Here is a 15758-nt window from a genome sequence, read left to right on the forward strand (position 1 = left end):
TGTCACTGTCATTGCCCACATGAGCATTGAAGTCCCCCAGTAGAACAATGGAGTCCCCAGTCTGAGCACCTCTCAGTACCCCTCCCAGGGACTCCAAGAAGGCTGGATACTCTATACTGCTATTCGGCCCGTAGGCACAAACAACAGCAAGAGCCCTCTCCCCAATCCTAAGGCGCAGAGAGGCGACCCTCTCGTTCACTGGAGTAAACTCCAATACATGGTGGCTGAGCTGGGGAGCTATAAGCAAGCCCACACCAGCCCACCGCCGTTCACCATGGGCAACTCCAGAGAAGTGGAGAGTCCAGCCCTTCTCGAGGAGCTGGGTTCCGGAGCCCAAGCTGTGAGTGGAGGTGAGCCTGACTATCTCTAGCCGGTACCTCTCAACCTCCCGCACAAGCTCAGGCTCTTTCCCCCCCAGCGAAGTGACATTCCATGTCCCAACAGCTAGCCGCTGTGTTCGGGGATCAGGTCATCGAGGCCCCTGCCTTCGACTGCCGTCCAATCCACACTGCACCAGCCCCCTACGGCTACCTCTGTGGGTGGTGGACCCACAGGAGGATGGGGCCACGTCACTGCTTCGGGCTGAACCCTGCCAGGCCCCATGGGCAAAGGCCCGGCCACCAAGCGCTCGCATACGAGCCCCAACCCGAGCCTGGCTCCAGGGTGGGGCCCCGGCTGCGCCATACCAAGCGACATCACGGTCCTTGATAGATTGTTATCCATAAGGGGTTTTGGTGAACTGCTCTTAGTCTGGCCTGTCACCTAGGACCTGTCTGCCTTGGGAGACCCTAACAGGGGCGTAATGCCCCCGACAACATAGCTCCTAGGATCATTCAAGTGCACAAACCCCTCCACCACAATAAGGTGGCAGTTCTAGGAGGGGTCTGTGGATTTTCATCCTCCTAAATTTCTAACCAGCAGAGGTCAATTTTCTATAAGATTTAGGGGTGTCAAGTTATGGGACTCTCCCCGTGTCCACATGGGTTTCCTCCGGGTGCTCCAGTTTCCCCCACAGTCCAAAGACATGCAGGTTAGGCTAATTGGTGGCTCTAAATTGACCATAGGTGTGAATGGTTTTGTCTATGTGTTGGCCCTGCGATGACTTGGCGACTTGTCCAGGGTGTACCCCGCCTCTCGCCCATAGTCAGCTGGGATAGGCTTCAGCTTGCCCGCAACCCTGTCGAACAGGATAAGCGGCTACAGATAATGTATGGCTGGAAGTTATGGGACAGCATTTGCCATTTGGCAAAAAACTGTTCCTCTATAAAAGGTTTCAAGAGATGTTTAAAAGATCACTTAATTGCTGTTTTGTAATTTGATTTTTATATATTGTATGCATGTCCCTTGTGTGGTGTTCATATTTTTGTTACTCAGCCAGTGTTCGTGGGTCTGGTGGACCTGCTGCATTTTGGTCTTTTAAATTCAACACAATTTTGCATTAAATACTTAACAGATGTTTACTTCACCCAATTACAAGCAATATAAACAGCATATATGGTTAATATTTGCCCTTTACCTTTGTTGGATTGCATTTATTTAAAAAAAAGTGCTACTTGTTTTGTTTGTGGTCATCGAAAAATGTATTCTGAGATGTTCTTCACAGAAAATGAGCCGAGGCCAATGAGTCTGAGTTTGAAAAAATAATTAATCATATCATTTTTCCTTTGATTAAAAAATGAAAACGGGTCCCACAGACTAGTGTGTGCAAGTTGTTTGTGATTTTTTTTTTGTGACTAGTGGTTTGCTATTACTATTATGAAGTTTCTTTATTTTTAGCAACATTTATGAGATTTTGCTATAGGTCACATCTCCCATAACCCAGAACGGGACAGAACAGTACCGTCACATATTTTAATGTGGTGTCACGTATTTTCTTATTTGCCTTCTGGGATTTTTTATGCTGTTCTGTCCCATGTATAACAAGTGTTCTGTCCTGCAATACCATTTTTGTGACGTTTATTTACATAATGTATAATCTTACCTTTTTTGTTCCAGTTTCACAGACATCCGTCATGTCCAGCATTTTATTAATCAGTACTTACATTAGTCATCCAGCCTTTATAGATGAATCCGTCCCGTCACATATGATAAAGTTAGAAAAAAAACAAAATGTTTAGTTGTTTTATTGTCAAAACATATAACTTAACTACTATTTATTCATCTATTTTACAATTTCTTGCCTCTTCCTCTACCTTTTTAGTTTCTTCAGCTGACATTGTATACGTTTCAAGTTCTTATCTTTAGAATTTTTTTTATTTTTATTTATTTATTTATTTTTTACCTGTGCTTCTGTTTTATGACCCAAGTGTTCACAATCAGATTTGTTCAGCTTCTTGAGTGCTTCTAGGTGTTTCTCTATTTTAAAAAAAAAAAATGGAGTTTTATGTGCATTTTCTGAATGCAAGCATTGCATTCGCCATTGTTGTAAAGTGTATTATGGGCTCGATCTACCCATTGTCTGGTTGCTAGGGACCTTTAGTTACCATCCTGTCACGTGTAATTTACTGTTCTGCCACACGGGATTTCTTTGTGACATCACACCGAAGTATATTCTGTAATTGGAGTTCTGTGCTTTTATGCCGCTTTTCTACTACCAACGCGGCTGAGTTGGGCAGTAGTCTCACGACCCGGATAGTAAACAATAAACATGGAGTCGTTAGTGTTGCTGGTCTTGGTGCTGTGGCTTGTTGTCACCGACAACGCCAACAGATACTGGCAAGAGCGTATAGATGAGGCGAGGCGCATAAGGCTTCATAATTCTCGTAATTCGTAATTATTCTTCTTCCGGGTTTACGGTGTTTACAGATCCCAGCGTGCTCGCAGGGCATGTGTGGGCATGTGAGGACACTCCTCCTCACCAATCAGTGCACAGGGGGGTGTCTCCTCACGCCCCTAGCCCCACTCAGCTCAGTTTGGCTTGCTTCAGCCCCACTCCAAAACCGTGCGAGTTTTGGGGGCTGAGCAGGGCTGAAGCGAGCTGAGTCGTGCTGTTCTGAGATAGTCGAAACACGAGCCGTGTCGGGCTGAAGTGAGCTGAAGCGAGCTGAAAAAGGGTAGTGGAAAAGGGCCATTAGTGTTCCAGGCTTTTAGGTCAATTTCGATTGAAAATATCGTGAATAGAACGTTAATACAACGTGACAGAATACAATACTGGATAATCAAAGAATACGTGACAGTGATACGTGGGAGTACAAGATGTTAAGTATGAAACCCCTGAATATCTAAAAAACTTAACGTTATTATAATGTACTGTTCAAGGAGGACATTCAGTAAACAGCTGATTCTTCCACGCTACACAACTGAGAGACACAGGAAATCATTCCTACCTGGTGCAGTCAAGCTGTACAATGCCACTGTATAACTGTGAAACACTGTCTTACCATGTATACTGTATCCTTAACTCAGGTGCAATATATGTATATAGGAATCATTGTATATAAAATCATGTCATTTTGCTTTTACTTAAGTTATTGAACTTTATTTAAATTTTATTTTTATTTATTCTTTTTTTTAGACGATTTTATCTTCTATTTTTTGACACGTTTACTTCTTTGATTTAGGAGCTTGGTAGCAAATTTGAATTTCCCTCCAGGGATTAATAAAGTGATTCTGATTTCTGTACCGGGTTATGGGAGACACCTTATAGGTGGAGGCTTTACATAAACCTGTTGGGCTTCTGCCTCTCCCTGCTTTATATTACTTACTTTTATCTTTTTTGTTGAATGTTTTTTTTAATTGTGCTAAATAAAAAAAATACATTCCTTTATACAAGGTGTTAATTTAGCTATGTAGAATCTACTTCATTAGTCTATATACTATAATGTATTAATATAAAGCTGAGCATCTTGCACAATGCAGAATGTTCTTTAATTGGATGAATCAATCTGAAACCTGATAGTCAAGTTCGACAAAGTATGGCTTTTTTTTTTTCAACTTGTTAAGATCGACAAACTTTGGAACCAACTTTGGATGAAACGATAGTCATGAAAAAGCCAAGTGGGTTTTTGGTCCCTAAATTGATGTGGAGTCATTATATTTCAGAATGAACACTAAATTAATGCTATCTAACTAGAAACGTTAGTTAAACCTTGTTAAATGTTTGCTTTACTTAGATTTCTGTCTTTCATATGTATCCATGCCAAAATTACAGGATGTTTTAATCTAAAGCCCTATGCCTAGTTATAGTGTACCGCATGTGTGATTAATTTCCATCGAGCTCATGTCTGTCCTTTAGGCTTTGATCTTGGCTTTGTTAGTGTCCATGTCCTGCTCTTCAAAGCACAGTCTCAAATCACAAATTGTACCTCTCGTCAATTTGTGCTACCAGCAAATATATACCTGCAAATTAGTAGGAATATGTGGAGGAACTGGAAAAAACTGACTAAGGACAGACTTGCGTTTTCCGCATAACAATGAGTTTAAAGCATGTGCACAATTTTTGTAAGCATATATGATTTCCCATATATCGTACTTCCATTTTAAACTCAGAAGTAATCTTCCACAGGCTGCAGCAGCTGCCTAAAGAGCAAATCTGCTCAGCTGGACAACAGGTCTGCTTTAGAGGTTACAGAGCACACTGAAGAGCAATTTCATGCTTGAAGGGAACCAGATCGGTATAGAGAGCAACAGCAGTGTGTGTCCGGCATGTAAAGATTGTGAATCAATTAATTACAAACTAGTATCAGAATTATAGCATTATATGGTGTGTGTATATTGTACATATAAAATATATCCACACACATGGGGAGAACATGCAAATGCCACACGGAAAGGCCCTCATCGGCTACTGGGCTTGAACCCAGGACCTTCATGTATGTATGTTGAATCAGCATCTCTATGTATGGCAGCCATTTCATTCCACTATCTGTGTTGGAATTCCAGCACAAGTACACTTCATTTTACTTAACGAGATACTGATTAGGTGATCACCTGTATTATTTAATGAGGAAAAGTATAAAAACCACTGCTGTGGTCATCACTATCCTCTTGCAGTAGGACCAGTTTGGATGGCAAAAAACACTACTAGTACTACCTCAGTTTAATTGGAATACAAAAATATCTATTCATCATGCCAAAGGAGTTAAAAAGAAAAGCTTTGGGTGAGGAAAAAGAAGGGTTCAATTCTGGCTTTACTGGCAGAGATATACAGTGAGCGTCAGTTTGCTACCATCTTCAAAATTTCAAAGACGGCTGTTCATAAGAACAAGGTCGAGCAGCAGATATTGGGGACAACAAAGTTACAGACTGGCAGAGGGTCAAAACGACTCTACACTGACCAGGATGATCATCAACTCTTTCAAATGTCACTCAACAACCGTAGGATGACATCAAGTGACCGACAAAAAGAATGGCAAATGGCAGCTGGGGTTAAGTGCATGGCAAGGGCAGTTCAAAACAGGCTCCTCTGGGTAGGGTCGAAGTCACACAAAGCTAGAAAAAGACCCCTTCGTCAATGAAGCAAGAAAAAAGAAGCAAAGAAGAGCCAGACTGAGATTTGCTAAAGACTACAAGGATTGGACTGTAGGGGACTGCAGTAAGGTCATCTTTTCTCATCTCCTGGTCATCTAATGGTTAGACAGAGACCTGGAGAGGCCTACAAGCCACAGTGTCTCACACTCATTGTGACATTTGGTGAAGGATCTGTGATGATCTGGGGGTGCTACAGGAAGACTGGAATGGGGCAGATTTTTGTTTGTATGAATCAAACCATGTACCATGCCATGCACACAATTACTGGGCAGCACGGTGGTGTAGTGGTTAGCACGGTCGCCTCACAGCAAGAAGGTTCTGGGTTTGAACCCAGTGGCCAGTGGGGGCCTTTCTGTATGGAGTTTTCATATTCTTTCCATGTCTGCATGGGTTTCCTCCGGGTGCTCCGGTTTCCCCCACAATCCAAAGACATGCAGGTTAGGTTAATATGGGATGGCCTTGGGCTGAGGTGCCCTTGAGCGAGGCACCTAACTCCCAACTGCTCCCCGGGCACTGTTAGCATGGCTGCCCACTGCTCTGGGTATGTGTGTGTTCACTGCTTCAGATGGGCTAAATGCAGAGAGGAAATTTAACAAGTGTGTGATGAATAAAGTTGTGCTTCCTTTCTTTCAGGTTATCCTGGAACTAAACTTGCTTCCTTCTGTTCTGACGATGCTTGCTAACACTGAGTATTAGGTTTTCCAGCAGGACAATGCTCCATGCCACACAGCCAGGTCAATCAAGGTATGGATGGAGGACCACACGATCAAGACCCTGTCATGCCCAGCCCAATCTCCAGACCTGAACCCCAGTGAAAACCTCTGGAATGTGATCATGAGGAAACCCACAAGCCATCACACAAAGCTGACCTGATTTGAATTTTTGCACCAGGAATGACACAAAGTCACGCAAGAGCAACATCTCATTATCTCTAGCTGCTTTAAAAATGTATTTTTTTCAAAAATCCGAAAGAGGAAAAGGCACCAACTGTTGGAAAGCATGCCAAGATGCATGAAAGCTGTGATTAAATCTGAGGGTTATTCCACCAAATATTCATTTCTGAACTCATCCTAAATTCAAACGTTAGTATTTTATTGTTTTAAAATTGAATGTGATCTTGATTTCTATGTATTACTCAAGGTCTGAAAACATTTCATATTTTTGTTATTCTGACCAGTTGTCATCTGTAATTAAATGCTCTAAGTGACAATATTTTATGTGGAATTTGGGGGAAATATTGTCAATAGTTTATGGAATAAAATAAAAATGTTCATCTTCCTCAACCACATACCTGTAAAGGGTAAAATCAAATGATAATTTTGCCATGGTCTCTTAATTCTTTCCAGAGCTGTACCCCACACACTTGCTCTGAGAAACGAAGTTAAAATCTATTTTCTATGTAAAAATTTCCCTCATCTCATCTCATTATCTCTAGCTGCTTTAAAAATGTATTTTTTTTTCAAAAATCCGAAAGAGGAAAAGGCACCAGTTCACATGTTGCTTGATATGTATACAAAGTTCATGAAGATTTCTTCAGTAGTTTTAAAGATATGGCCCAGAAACGAAAACGTGACTGGATGGATGGAAGGAACCTGTTTCTATAAATGAATTACTCATTAAAAATTAATATGAAAATAAACGACTCTGTGAAAAATCATTACATGATAAATGAATATTTCATTAAAAAACATGAACAATTAATAATTTGTCAAAAAAACCTTGTAAATGAATCATTTTTTTTTAAATCACATGAAAAATGACATGTAGGACCGTGTGAAACATAACGTGATGAGTCTGAAGACAACACGTAAAATTTAACTTGTGAATGGCGCACTTAGAAGGTTGAGTCTTTTCTGTAAGAGAATGCCAATAAATTGGCAACAATATCATAATAGATGTCAGATCAAAATGAAAATGAAGCAAACCCATGTGCATACTGAGAAGCCTGGAGCTATTTTAGTTAACCTTTTTTATCCGGAGACATCCTATACTCATATTCCCAAATATTGGTTTAAAGAAAGCTCCTGAAATTCGAGAGGGAAATGCGAACTGAATGCCAAAACATATTCCAGTGAGTCTTAGCAGATGTTATCCAGAGTGTTCAGATCTTGTGTGTACGCCTGTGGAAATAGCAAGGTGGTGCGAGTGTTTAAGGTCGTGTGTTTGCTCGGTGCGGTGTGGGTGAATGGTGACTCCCAGGCCCTCGGGTCAACACATACCTGTCTCACTGTCTGTCTCTGAATGCCAGAGCACATGAATAATGCTAATGCTCCTTGAATTTGGCCTGATGGAGTGTTTTACATTCCTGTTTCCTTGAACCATTTAATACAGTGCTTAAATAAATCTATATGCTTCAAGCTTATATTAGTACTCAAACTTAAAACCAGTCGAAAGAAACTTTTTCATCCTATCATTTTATAATGATCACTTGTCAACACATTTTTCGCACATAAATCGTCAGTAACTTTTCAAAATGTACATTTAGGTTTGAGATTTGAACACCATCATTTCGTGGCCTGCTCCGGGCATTCGCCTCCACAATGCAGAATGGATAGACGTTTAGATAGAAACAGAAAAAAAAAAAGAAAGAAAACATGCAATTATCAATCAAGCACAAGGCAACAGATTGGAGCGCTTAAAAAGACTCATTCATACAAAGATTTGTAGCAGCATTTCATCGCCTCTGATTAGAACCCAGGAACTGTAAATTGTGGCTAATTAGGCTGTCATGGGTTCATTAAGGGCTCTGGAGCCTCTCCTCTCCTTTACCTGCATGTATATTAAAACTCATTAGCCTTCTTGTCTGAGATACCACTTGCATTAATTGCCACTGATGCCCCTGCCCCCTCTCTCTCTCTCTCTCTCTCTCTCTCTCTCTCTCTCTCTCTCTCTCTCTCTCTCTCTCTCTCTCTCTCCAGGTTCCCCAACTGAGTTAAAAACATATACATAAAAGTTCTTTGAGAACTTTTTCCTCACTTCTCCTTCTAGCTATAACTACAATCAACACGGCACATCTGTATGAAAACATATGGAACACTAACAACTGGTAAGCTATATACACATTACTGCACAAAATAGCAAATAATTGCTGTAATTAAAAATACAATAAATATTAGGAGTTAAGTAAAGTATCTGAAACACAAAGCTACTATCTTTATTATGGATATCAAGACTAATTAAAATAATTTGCCATTTCAAAAAAGGTTGTTTTGTTGAATCCTTTCTTCCATAGAGCTGCTTTAGGACATTATTTTTAGTGCAGTTAAATTCTGATAAATAACAACAAAGAAGGGCGGCACGGTGGTGTAGTGGTTAGCGCTGTCGCCTCACAGCAAGAATGTCCGGGTTCGAGCCCCATGGCCGGCGAGGGCCTTTCTGTGCAGAGTTTGTATGTTCTCCCCGTGTCCGCGTGGGTTTCCTCCGGGTGCTCCGGTTTCCCCCACAGTCCAAAGACATGCAGGTTAGGTTAACTGGTGACTCTAAATTGACCGTAGGTGTGAATGTGAGTGTGAATGGTTGTCTGTGTCTATGTGTCAGCCCTGTGATGATCTGGCGACTTGTCCAGGGTGTACCCCGCCTTTCGCCCGTAGTCAGCTGGGATAGGCTCCAGCTTGCCTGCGACCCTGTAGAACAGGATAAAGCAGCTAGAGATGATGAGATGAGATGAGATGAACAACAAAGAAAGCATCAAGGTGCACTTCAATTACCAGCCATATACAGTATATTAAGCTAGGGGTTTCAATGTTTTTATGCTACACTGTAAACAACAAAAACAAGGAAGAGTTTGGTTCCAAAACGCAATAAATGCCAAATTTGAAAAATTGAAACCCCTGCCACCAAACCATCAGCAATTATCATATCTTACTCGTACCATATTAAGTTTTCACCAAAACACAATATCTGCCATTGATTTACACACTGCATTACGGCCTTTCATTCCAAAATGCAACAACCACCATCACTGATTTTTCTCAAAACCAGACATATCCATTTGGCCAATCAGAGGCCACCATTGGTGTGACGTCTTCTAAGATGGCTGCGCCCATGAAATAGGAAATCGCTTCATCACTTCTTACATTTATTGGACAATTTCACGCTGAATTATGAATAATTTCGATAAAATGATCTAGAAAATAAAGTAATCTGTCATGAAAGAATACGGTTAAATGCATTTTAAATAGAAAGGGATATGCAGCATTTTGGGGGAAAATGCTGTGGCGTGGATATGTAGTGACTTGATGAAAAAAAAATTACTTGGTTCAGTTGAAAGCTGTTCATTAGTTCTGGATTTCATTTTTGAAATTTATTATCATAAAGGAGTTCGTCAATAAATTTTAAAACAGGATACAGTGGTTTTCCTTTTATCACTTCCCGTAATCAGAAAAAGTGATTTTTTTTCTCGAAACAATGGAATTGGATGTACGTATAGCATTTTGGAACATCTTCAAGTATTGTCAGGCAAAACAAACCTCACCCAGTAGCACTTATTTTAGTGTTATAACAACTGATTCAATCTCACAAGTGTGGTCTCTGTTCTTTCAAGATCACTAATGCTAATGGGAACATTTTGTTTCATTAGTGTAGTGTAAAGACTCTAAATATCTGCCAAAAAGCTAAAAAAAAAAACCTCTTTAAACTTTTTATTTGACTTTTCAGAAGGACCAAACAAAAGCTGTGATAATCAAAAGGTACATTTTCTTAAAATAAACACCACTTACTTGATATCGAATCAGTAGCCTTGGCGAACCACAAGGTGAATTTCGTTTATCTTTTTATCTGTTGATTGTCTTCTGATACTACGAAGTTATAACAAGGTTTCTCTTATTTTGTTTCTAGTTCTGATTAGTTCCGAAGTTTATCAACAAATAGAATGGGTAATCAAACTTGATCAGGATGAGTGCTGATTGGTTACAAACACTGTGTCCTCAATCACTCACTCGTTCACTATGCCCTACTCACCATATAGGGAATTACTATATAGAGGACTATACAGTGAGCTCATTGATTAAATGATAAAACAACTTCTTTGCCGTGGCCTTTTTTTCCTTCTTTGCCGCAGCACTACTTTTCGTGATGCACTGTGAGATACTTTGAGTGCACTATATAGGGTGTAATAATGCTCACTATACATTCAGACAGCACTACAAAATGGCGACCTCACTATATAGTCCACTATGTAGTGAGTAGGGAGTGATTTGGGGGACATTGGGACCATTGATTTTGACCTTTTTGGTGACCTTGACCGGACGACCCTCAGAATGTTGGAGGTTGTATTTGACACCAATGCCCATCTATCCTGAAAGTTTTATGAAGATTGGTCCAGCCATTTTCCCGTAATGTTGCTAACAAAGAAACCTGACCGAAAACAATACCTCGCCCCTTGGTGGACTCGATCCTGGGTGAGGTAATAAACAAATCAGTGCAGCAATTGCACTGAAATAATTAGTGCTGAAACTGAACATATGCAGCAAGGAAGCTTGTGTCGAGCTTATACATAGCTTAAGGTACTGACTGCAAAGTCAACTGAAATTTTCAAAAAAAATTTATTGTGTATATCATTTTCATATGCCTCGCAAGAACAATATCATGCGGATGAGATGTGATCATTTTGGTGTCCTGATGGTCGCTTTTCTCCATTTTAGGATCGTTTTCCTCCCTCTTTAGGTAAACAGTACGGCCCTACAGAAACAGCCGAACACAAGGAGCTTTAACGAATTAGCATAACTATGGAACTGCGTCACACCAACATGGTGATGCATGGAAAACATCATAACTCTGCATCGACCTCGGAGAGTTCTGAGTCGCAGGGATGTAATTTGTGGTTGACGTTCGCAAATAGATCCGTGAAACAAAAGACACATATACAGCATGTAGTTTAACCATTCACCACTCGTCAATTGTGAGTTGTGAAACCTAATGGTGAGTAAAGATCACCCCAGACTCGTCTTTCTCAGCGAGTGTGGCCAAAATGATGGGCTCCTACCTATAAAATCCTGTTAAAAAAACTGTAAAATCCAAGAAATATTTGACAAAAACTCCTTCCTCATGCATGTTGGGGGCTGCCATTGCAAAATGAAACTGGAAATGATGGGAATCAGTGAGTGTCAACTTCGGGCACATTTGTCTGGGGCCACTTGTGGGGAGAGATCGTTTTAAATAGACCAAATTACATAGAAAATCTATATTCGCACTTGCCAGATATCCTTTTTTGGGGCCCCAACTATTACGTGAGAGGTACATATAGGTTATTAGGTACAACCCCAATTCCAAAAAGGTTGGGACGCTGTGGAAACTGTAAATAAAAACCGAATGCGATAATTTGCAAATCATGGAAACCCCGTATTTCATTGAAAATAGTACAAAGACAACATATCAAATGTTGAAACAGAAATTTTATTGTTTGTTGAAAAATATATGCTCATTATGAATTTGATGTCAACAACAAATTTCAAAAAAGTTGGGACAGGGGCATGTTTACCACTGTGTTGCATCACGTCTACTTTTAACAACACTCTGTAAATGTTTGGGAACTGAGGAGATCAATTGCTGTAGTTTTGAAAGAGAAATGTTGTCCCATTCTTTGCTGATATACAATTTCAGTTGCTCAACAGTTCAGGGTCTCCTTTGTCATATTTTGTGCTTCATAGTGCACCAAATGTTTTAAATAGGAGACAGGTCTGGACTGCAGGCAGGCCAGTTTAGCACCCGGACTCTTTTACTACAGAGCCATGCAGTTTTAATATGTGCAGAAAGCAGTTTGGCATTGTCTTGCTGAAAGAAGGAAGGCCTTCCCTGAAAAAGATTTTGTCTGGATGGCAGCATATTGATCTAAAACATGTATATATCATTCAGCATTAATGATGCCTTCCCAGATTTACAAGCTACCCATGTCATGTGCACTAATGCGCCCTCATACCATCACAGATGCTGCTTTTGAACTGTGCGCTGATAACAAACCAGATGGTCCCTCTCCTCTTTAGCCTGGAGGACACAGTGTCCATGACTTCTAAAAAGAATTTTTAATTTTGATTCGTGAAACCTCAGGACAATTTTCCACTTCACTTCAGTCCATTGTAAAAGAGCTCGGGCTCAGAGAAGGCAGCGGTGTTTCTGGATATTGTTTATATCTGGTTTTAACTAGCATTTGTGGATGCAGTAATGAACTGTTTTCATAGACGGTGGTTTTCTGAAGTGTTCCTGAGCCCATACAGTGATTTCCACTACAGACACATGTCTGCTTTTAATGCAGTGTCTCTTGAGGGCCTGAAGATCACAGGCATCCAATGTCAGTTTTCAGCCTTGTCTCTTGCATACAGAGATTTCTCCAGGTTCTCTGAATCTTTTAATGATATTATGTACCATAGATGATGAGATCCCCAAATTCTTTGCAATTTTACATTGAGGAACGTTATTCTTAAATTGTTGCACTGTTTGCCCACGCAGTCTTTCACAGAGTAGTGAACCCCTCTCCATCTTTACTTCTGAGAGACTCCGCCTCTCTGGGATGTTTTTTTAATACCCAATCATGTTACTGACCTGTTGACAATTAACCAGATTATTTTTTTTTAGCATTACGCAACTTTTCCAGTCTTTTGTTGCCCGTCCCAACTTTTTTGAAACGTGTTCCTGACATCAAATTCAAAATCAGCATATATTTTTCAAAAAACAATAACATTTCTCTGTTTCAACATTTGATATGTTGTCTTTGTACTATTTTCAATGAAATATAGGGTTTCTATGATTTGCAAATCTTCATATTATTTTTTTCATTTATGTTTTACACAGCGTCCCGACTTTTTTGGAATTGGGGTTGTATATAAATCGCGATTTAAGCACGAGTTTAGCGTAGTAGACCCCCATTATTATTATTTTTTTACATCATCCCATCTGGGATTCCCAGATAAAGCAAAAATTGCTCTATGAACATTTTATCAACTGTTTAGAAAGTCGATGAACAAGAGGCTATTTCCAAAAAAAAAAAAAAACTCTTTTACTGTTCTGTCAACTTTGTAAAATAAAGTCAAAATGACCAAATTTCCAAACGATAAATAAAAATAAACATATGCTATATGTAAAATCTTTATTGCATTATATATACTTTAATGTATACAGAGATACAGAAAATGCTTTTATATGCATGTGAACTATAACAGGTATCTCTTAATTATATGTATATATTTCTCAGGGCCGTACAAAGTGAGGGTTCAGAAGAGTTTGTATGCAGCACAGGGTGGTTTATCTACAAAAATGTCCAAAAAACCCACCGGGGATCTCATGGAGCTATTCGTTTGCTGTCATGCTCATTTAGACAATACATAAAGGAGAAATTATATGGAACTTAAGAATACTTTATGAACAGTTGTCAAAATGAGAGACACTCGCCAAGGTTGGCGAGTGCTCAAAAAAAGTTAGTCAATACGCTGATATATCTTTTCTCTGTTATTGTTTTTGTGTTATCGTTTCTTTCTTTGTAAGATCAAAACATTCGGTGTATAACTCCATACTTGCTACCGTGGAGTCACACCCATACATTCGAAGGCTAAGATAGCTAAGTGCTAGCTAGAATGATTTAGTTATCAGTCTAGAAAAATGACACATCATCTAACTTTGCTCTATCTTGCAGTTGCACTCACTACTAGGCAGGGTTTCCTTTTCTTTTCCGCTGGCTTTTATCTGGCGAGATAGCCAAGTCCGCCGTGTTTGCCCACGCCGAATTGTTTCAGTTAAAAGTAGATCAAACACGCTTTACAGTGGTCATGTGATATTGTTGCTCACTTGCTTCGGTGATCTCCAGAATTGTAAAGTGCAGGACAATTTTTATGTTGGTAAAACATTGACACAAATGATACACGGTGTGTGTGTGCAGTGAATAAGGTGACCAGATTTCCCTAGTCTGAAACCGGGACACTTTTGCACGTGACCATGCTCATGCACGCACACCTTTTTTTTACGTAAACGTGACACTCAGAGAGGTGCTCTTATCATTTTGTTGAAGCTCACATTTATCAACATCTCACATGAAATAAAACAAACAGACATTTTGTTATCTAGTAGCATAGTGGTATACAGATCAGTTAAATTATGGTCAGACAACAGATTTTGTAATGGCTGAGAATAGGCCAGGCTATGTCCATAGGCCAAATTTAAACTGATTTATTTCACCTGTTTGTGAGAACACCAAGAAGAATGCATATGCACATGTAGGCTATATCTCTAAAATTGTATGCACTATAGCATTAACTTAAAAAGTAGATATGTGACCGCAACATAGCCTAGGTCAGAATCAACCTTACTAACCATTCCCCACAACTGAATGAATAAAGCAAGAAGATGTGGACAAAAGTGAACACTTTAATGGAAGGTGCAACAAGCTGTTCAACACAGCAATATGGCCAAACTGTCAGAATGGTATGTTAAACAGAAACAAAAAAGAGACAAGTGATTTGAGAATATACACTCAAACAAAACAGCAATAAAGGAGGAGAGGGGCGACAGCCCGAGGAAAGCCCCCACAGGAGCGCACAGCATTTGCAACATAGGCTACCCAACTCAATACAAGAACAAAGCACAGGAACAAAGCTACGGCGACTGTCAATCCACCCACCCGAAACAAAATGCATTAGCCTATGTATATTTACAAGAAGAGTGAATCTTTTCCAGTTTTAATGTGATCCTGTATATCGGCATTACCACCGTGGGCTACGGAGAAGGAACACTTACAGTGTGTGCAGTAGGCTTCGTGCGCATTGTTCTGCACCTCTCGGAGGAAGGGGTAGGTGCCCTGTAAATCTTTGGAAAAGGTACATTTTCTTTTCAGCATAATTGCTGCGGCATTACTGCTGCTAGCTGCTAGACAAAGAACATTCGTGCCAGTTAATGTTTATTTTATTGTTGCATGGCAACACGTTCTGTTGTCTGGAATAATGTGGCTAAATAAACACCCATGCCACAGGGCCAGGGGGCGGTAACCAGGAAAGTTTGCGATTCCTGTCAATTCATCAAAATAGTAAATGCAGACATTTCTCTGCTAATGATTCCCACGCTGCTCAGTCGCAAATGTCGCGAGTGGCGAAAACCGGGACATATCCGTATCCCGACAGACTTTTGTCGGGACTCGGGACACACAACCCCAAATCGGGACTGTCCCGGTAAAACCGGGACGTCTGGTCACCCTAGCAGTGAAACATCTTGAAACTCCAACAGTTATAGAAATAGAGCATTTTGTCCACAATTCAACTTTGCGTTCAAAACCTTTAAATGGGTAGAGGATGCTATTGCTGTATTTGACT

The sequence above is a fragment of the Neoarius graeffei genome, chromosome 22, assembly GCF_027579695.1.
Source record: "Neoarius graeffei isolate fNeoGra1 chromosome 22, fNeoGra1.pri, whole genome shotgun sequence".
Classification (NCBI taxonomy): Eukaryota; Metazoa; Chordata; class Actinopteri; order Siluriformes; family Ariidae; genus Neoarius; species Neoarius graeffei.